The sequence below is a fragment of the Malaya genurostris genome, chromosome 2, assembly GCF_030247185.1.
Source record: "Malaya genurostris strain Urasoe2022 chromosome 2, Malgen_1.1, whole genome shotgun sequence".
NCBI classification, from domain to species: Eukaryota; Metazoa; Arthropoda; class Insecta; order Diptera; family Culicidae; genus Malaya; species Malaya genurostris.
Window position 1 is genome coordinate 222834526 of NC_080571.1, and position 6683 is coordinate 222841208.

The following is a 6683-nucleotide window of genomic DNA, read 5'->3' on the forward strand; positions in this document are numbered from 1 at the left end:
TTTATTATCCTGTTCGTATGTATTTTTAATGTGAGTCCTTTGCTGCTTCTAATCAAATAGTGTCACATCCCGCGCACACGCCCCTGAAACATTTTTCTCCGATGCGTGGTATCGTGGTACGTATATGTTTATCTAACAAATGGTACTGTACACAGTTGATCAGGAGTAATGACTGGCATGACGGGAGACCACGGTTCCGCCGCTCATCGCCAATGATGATAAAATCTACCCGAGTGAATCCAGTCCGCCAGGCTGAAAATAACTCGTTATAGTGGTGTAAGGGTTAACATCACAGAGCTCAACATATTGCCTAGCGAAAGGAGCATTCAAACCGAGGCGTGTGTCGAGGAGCGGATACAAGTATTGCAATAATAATGACTTTATAACTCTTCATGTACTAATTGTCGTTTGTCGTTTGTTATAAACATGAACTGTTTTAATCTGTACTCTCTTTGGTATAAGTAAACAGTTGAACTAGAGATAATGATAAAAAAAACTATCAGATTCAAAACTGTAGGAATGGTGTGTGAGTGCTGGAATGAGTATCCTATAATGAGTATGATTAGTACAGAACAATTTTCTGATACGATCAGTGCTAACAATATTTAGGTCAACAGTATAATGATTCATACGAAGTCAGGGGCGGTTATGAGAGCAATTGTGACATTTATAGGGCAATTGTACCAATAGTCATCCCATAAGTCGAATCTGATTCTGTATTTCGGCCCCAAATAAGCAGTATTACAGCAAACTATCGTGCAAAATGTCTAGTATTTCTGTTAGAGAAGTACGACATCTTATTCTACGAGCCAATGCATTGAGCACGCATATCAGATCACACTCTAACTGAACGGATTTTAACACATAAATGATAAATGTTGAGATGATTATAGGTACGGTTGCTCTATTAGGGATAAACTCCCTAATGACTTGTAGAAGCTGAACAAAGCACTGGTGCTATCCTCCGAATTGAAACTTGACTTTTTGTTTCGACTGATTTCGCAACCGACTCTGTGTGTACATTGACAGTCGTAAGATAACAGAGCTAGATTTTACTAACTTAAAAATATTTTCAGTTTTAGGATCGATTGTCGTGCTTGGTGAAAAGACAATCCACACACCGTTCAATAATTACCGATGTTCCCGATAATTGTTCTGTTTGGTGTCGTCTATGGGCTGGTGGCATCATAGGTGCTTATTTCTTTAAAAAATGAGGAGGGATGACGCGTTACCCTGAATGGAAATCGATACAGAACCATGACAACGAATTTTTGTTGTCAAATATTCAAGATACTATATGGATTTGGACGAAATGTGATTTCAACAAAATGGTGCACTTCCGGTGAAACTCTCAACGGGTGAGCACGTTGCATCGTGTTAGTCCGGGGAAAATTCGAGTATTTCGCAAGAAAGAAAGGATTTTCAGCCGTACTTTGACGATTCGACGCAGCCACACAGCGAGATTTTCGCTTGTAGTCAAGTGAAAAGAAAGTCCACTGGACTATAAACGAAAATTAACTGGCAATATAGCCTTAGTTGCTGTGCCATCAATTCGGCGTCATCTCAAGTGAGGTGACGCCAACCAGAAAGGAAGAAGAAGAACAAAATGGTGCCACTTGTCATACTGCGGCCAAAACAATCGACTTATTGAAAGAACATTTCAACAACACTATTTCGAGAATTGGACAAGTAAATTGGCCTCCGCGTTCGTGGGATTTGACGCCACACGATTATTTTTTGTGGAGATACGTAAAGTCATTGGATTATGTTGATAAACCAGCAACGATTGATGTTTTGGAAATCAATATTCAAAAAAGTTGCCTTTGCTGAAATACCTCTCTCAAATAATTGGAAAAGTGATCAAAAATTGGACCTTCAGAACTTCAGAAAATTGGACAAAAGGTCGTAAAACCACAGACTAACAGACATGACAGTATGAGTAAATTCTTATAAAAATAATTTTTCGTGAGGCACTATTTCCACCTATATTGTACTGCGCGAACTATTTACTATCTGTACACCCCCTGTGTTATGTAAAAGTTTTTTTACTAGTTGGTTTCCCCTCGTTTGTCAACACCGATCAGCTGCTTGCAGGGATGCCTGATTTCATCAGAATATTTGAAAATGAATCGTCACAATAAATTGTTGGATTACGTTGATAATATATTTAACTTTTTCGCGATGTTGGAAGGTAACCATTTATTTGACTCAACTAGACTATTTTTTTTTGTGTTGGTAGTTTTCACGCAAAATTAAGTGGCGGCAGACCAGAAGCAAGTAAATATTGTAACAAAACGGGTTCGATTTTGTATTGCGTTGGAGGATGAGAAGTAGGCACAATTATGTATATAGTTTTGGCAATATGTATTAAATCTGTATCCTGCGTGAAATTCGCATGGACGTATACAAATCAATACATTACAGGTAATTCTGCATGAATGGCAACTCTGTTGGTAAATGAAAAAAAATAAACACAGTCTAGATGACAGACAGGATGTTTTTGATAGGGTAACGTGGCGCCATCATGACACATGTGAGTACTGTCCCAAATAAAGGAATATTCGAAATGACCGTTAAAATGATTGAAGAATCTAATTTTAGTGTCCTGTCTGTTAGTCTGTGGTAAAACCTCCTCATCTTTTAGTACCAACAGATAATACAAAATCCAAATGATACACTTTACTTAAAACTAATACAAACTATACTTTGCATACAAACATTAACTACATGGATCAGGGTCATGTCGCCGAAAGTCATTTCGCCGAAAGCCGTTTCGCCGAAAGTCATTTCGCCGAAAGGGTCATTTCGCCGAAAGGGTCATTTCGCCGAATGGGCCACTTCGCCGAATGTAATTTCGCCGAAAGCGTCATTTCGCCGATTCCTGCAAATGTCTTAAAATCGTAATGGAAATCGATTTAAAATAATGACAAATTAAAGATGACAACGTTAACGCCCGTTTTGTTGACCTCAGAACGGAGTTCCCAAAGAAACTTGTTGACTGCTAATCATCAAAGCAATTCCATAGGTATCTACCAAGTAAATGTATGTGGTATTTTCCGTTTACTAAATAAAAAAAAGGCGGGTGGGTAATGTCAGAGACATAACTGGATGTCGTGAATACGAAAACAACTGACATGTTCCTTAACACTTCCGAATATCAATTGTATGAATTATGCACGCATTCCCCTTTTTCACATTTTTCGCAAAAACAAAGAAAGCTTCACTTGATCTCGATTACTGTGAATTTCACACAGCGAAAAGTGCACAAATCTAAGCAAACTGTTCTTGATTTGTAGTAAACTGAGGATATTTCCCTACGATTTGCAAACAACAAATCCTAATAGTTCTTTAGAAAACTTTTAGAGCCATTAGAACGGCTGATATTGTGCAATGGTCTCCACCGTTGTTTTTTTCCCAATGCTAATGACTGGCAGCTGTGACGAATTCGCTCTTGTCGAAAGCGAAACTAGCTGTGCAGACGACACAAAACACATCTGCTCATAGGGGCGATAGAATCCAAACTGATTCAATTTTTGTTAAGAGATTTCCTTTTATGTGATTTCGTTTGTAGCTTTTTCACTAATGGGCGGTCCTAACGGCTATAAAAATAGCCGCATTCAGAATTTTAATGTTGATTATTTCATTTCGGATTTGCATAATTTATTGAAAGAAACTATCAATATGCTGAAGGGACTCGTTTCTAGCATTCAGAAAAGTCAAATTGCGTAATTCTCTACGACATTAAACTCTGGAACATTTTTCGCAAAAACAAAGAAAGCTTCACTTGATCTCGATTACTGTGAGTTTCACACAGCGAAAAGTGCACAAATCTAAGAAAACTGTTCTTGATTTGCCGTAAACTGAGGATATTTCCCTACGATTTGCGAACAACAAATCCTAATAGTTCTTTAGAAAACTTTTAGAGCCATTAGAACGGCTGATATTGTGCAATGCTCTCCATCGTTGTTTTTTTCCCAATGCTAATGACTGGCAGCTGTGACGTAATCGCTCTTGTCGACAGGGTTGTCACATTTAAATCTGCATTTTTCAGAAGAAAAATCTGTAAATCTGTATCGGGAGCTCAAACCCTGTATTGAAAATCTGTATATAGAAGTGATAAGAAATCGAAGCACAATGGAATGAAAAAGTCTTTAGAACCCAAATTTAATGAAATCAAAACTTTTCTTAGTCTGAATTTTATGATTTTGTAGTTGAAAAAACGCTGGAAGTTGTTTTTGCGTTGGAGCCTCTCGAAATACTGATTTGACGAAAAACTTTCAAAATCCAATCTGAAAGTGAAACTTAATCTGATTGATTAATTGGCAATCTTTTTTCTTTACCATCATCTTTTCATCTTATCAGAAGCAATTTTAAAAAGCATAAGCAATTACGCTACACTAGTTGTAAATAAAAGTAAGCATAAACAAATCTTTATTAGCAGATAGAACATCTGTGTTTACTGTCTTTAACATACTCTTTTACATTTAGTTTTATCGTCTTTTTAGAATTAACACACAATCAGGATAATGTTTTCACTTTGAAAAAATAATCAATACTATTATTTAATATATTTTAACTTGATCTTTATTCAATTGTTAATCCACGCTATCAAAAATCTGTACAAATCTGTATTTATTGCCAAAAATCTGTAATCTGCATATACAGAATCTTGATCACAAATTTATCTGAAAAATCTGTAAAATGCAGATTAATCTGTATATGTGGCAACCCTGCTTGTCGAAAGCGTGCAGACGACACAAAACACATCTGCTCGCAGTGGCGATACAATCCAAACTGATTCAAGTTTTGTTGAGAGGCTTGTTTCTACCTGATTTCGTTTGTAGCTTTTTCACTAATGGGCGGTCCTAACGGCTATAAAAATAGCCGCATACAGAATTTTAATGTCGATTATTTCATTTCGGATTTGCATATTTTATTGAAAGAAACTATCAATATGCTGAAGGGACTCGTTTCTAGCATTCAGAAAAGTCAAATTGCGTAATTCTCTACGACATTAAACTCTGGAACATTTTTCGCAAAAACAAAGAAGGCTTCACTTGATCTCGATTACTGTGAGTTTCACACAGCGAAAAGTGCACAAATCTAAGCAAACTGTTCTTGATTTGCAGTAAACTGAGGATATTTCCCTACGATTTGCAAACAACAAATCCTAATAGTACTTTAGAAAACTTTTAGAGTCATTAGAACGGCTGATCTTGTGCAATGCTCTCCACCGTTGTTTTTTTCCCACTGCTTATGACTGGCAGCTGTGACGTAATCGCTCTTGTCGAAAGCGTGCAGACGACACAAAACATATCTGCTCGCAGTGGCGATACAATCCAAACTGATTCAAGTTTTGTTGAGAGGCTTGTTTCTACCTGATTTCGTTTGTAGCTTTTTCACTAATGGGCGGTCCTAACGGCTATAAAAATAGCCGCATACAGAATTTTAATGTCGATTATTTCATTTCGGATTTGCATATTTTATTGAAAGAAACTATCAATATGCTGAAGGGACTCGTTTCTAGCATTCACAAGGACCAAATTGAGGAACTCACTGGGATATTCACCACTTTTCGGAACATTTTTCCCGGACGATTTGTTGTACAGCAGCAGATATTTTGTTCTCTTCCTTAGAACGCGTTCTGATTGTTATCACTCTCTCAGAGGGTAAATTTTGAAAAGGCACCCCATAGTAAAGTAAGTCGTATTCACGACAAAAATGGGTTGTATAGAGGTACAGTAAAGTAAATTCCGCATAATTCTTTAGGAGTATTATTATGGTTTTAAGAACAACCGAATAGAAATCTGGAATAGAGAACTGGACCCTGAGTTCAAGACCTAAATTTAGATCCAATAACACTCAGAATCCAGTTTCAGTCGCTGCTGGTTCTCGCCTTGGTGGCCAGCAAACGAATGAGAGATGCGACCTGAGCGTTTGAGGTTGTAACCACGCAGAAGGTGCATTCTCTCTCGCTGCTGGTGGAAAGTTTAACTCCCGCTGCTGCTGCTGGCTGGTCCTCGCGCCTCGATGGCCAGCAAGCGAATGAGAGATGCGACCTGAGCGTTTGAGGATTTAAACCACGCAGAAGGTGCATTCTCCGTCGCTGCTGGTTAACTCTCGCTGCTGTTGCTGGCTGGTCCTCTCGCCTCGATGGCCAGCAAGCGAATGAGAGATGCGACCTGAGCGTTTGAGGTTTTTATTAACCACGCAGAAGGTGCATTCTCTCTCGCTGCTGGTGGAAAGTTTAACTCCCGCTGCTGCTGCTGGCTGGTCCTCGCGCCTCGATGGCCAGCAAGCGAATGAGAGATGCGACCTGAGCGTTTGAGGTTTTTATTAACCACGCAGAAGGTGCATTCTCTCTCGCTGCTGGTGGAAAGTTTAACTCCCGCTGCTGCTGCTGGCTGGTCCTCGCGCCTCGATGGCCAGCAAGCGAATGAGAGATGCGACCTGAGCGTTTGAGGTTTTTATTAACCACGCAGAAGGTGCATTCTCTCTCGCTGCTGGTTGATGATTCCACTCCCACGACGTCTGCTTCCATCGAACGCACAAGAAGAAATGATCGATTTTCGACCACGGTTCCCCTTTTATACGCATTCAGTTGAAGATATGTGCCTGACTATCTCAAAATCGTCGTCCTTGCGCGAAAAACCCAAGCGAAAGTAAAAAGTTTTCCGCGTTGT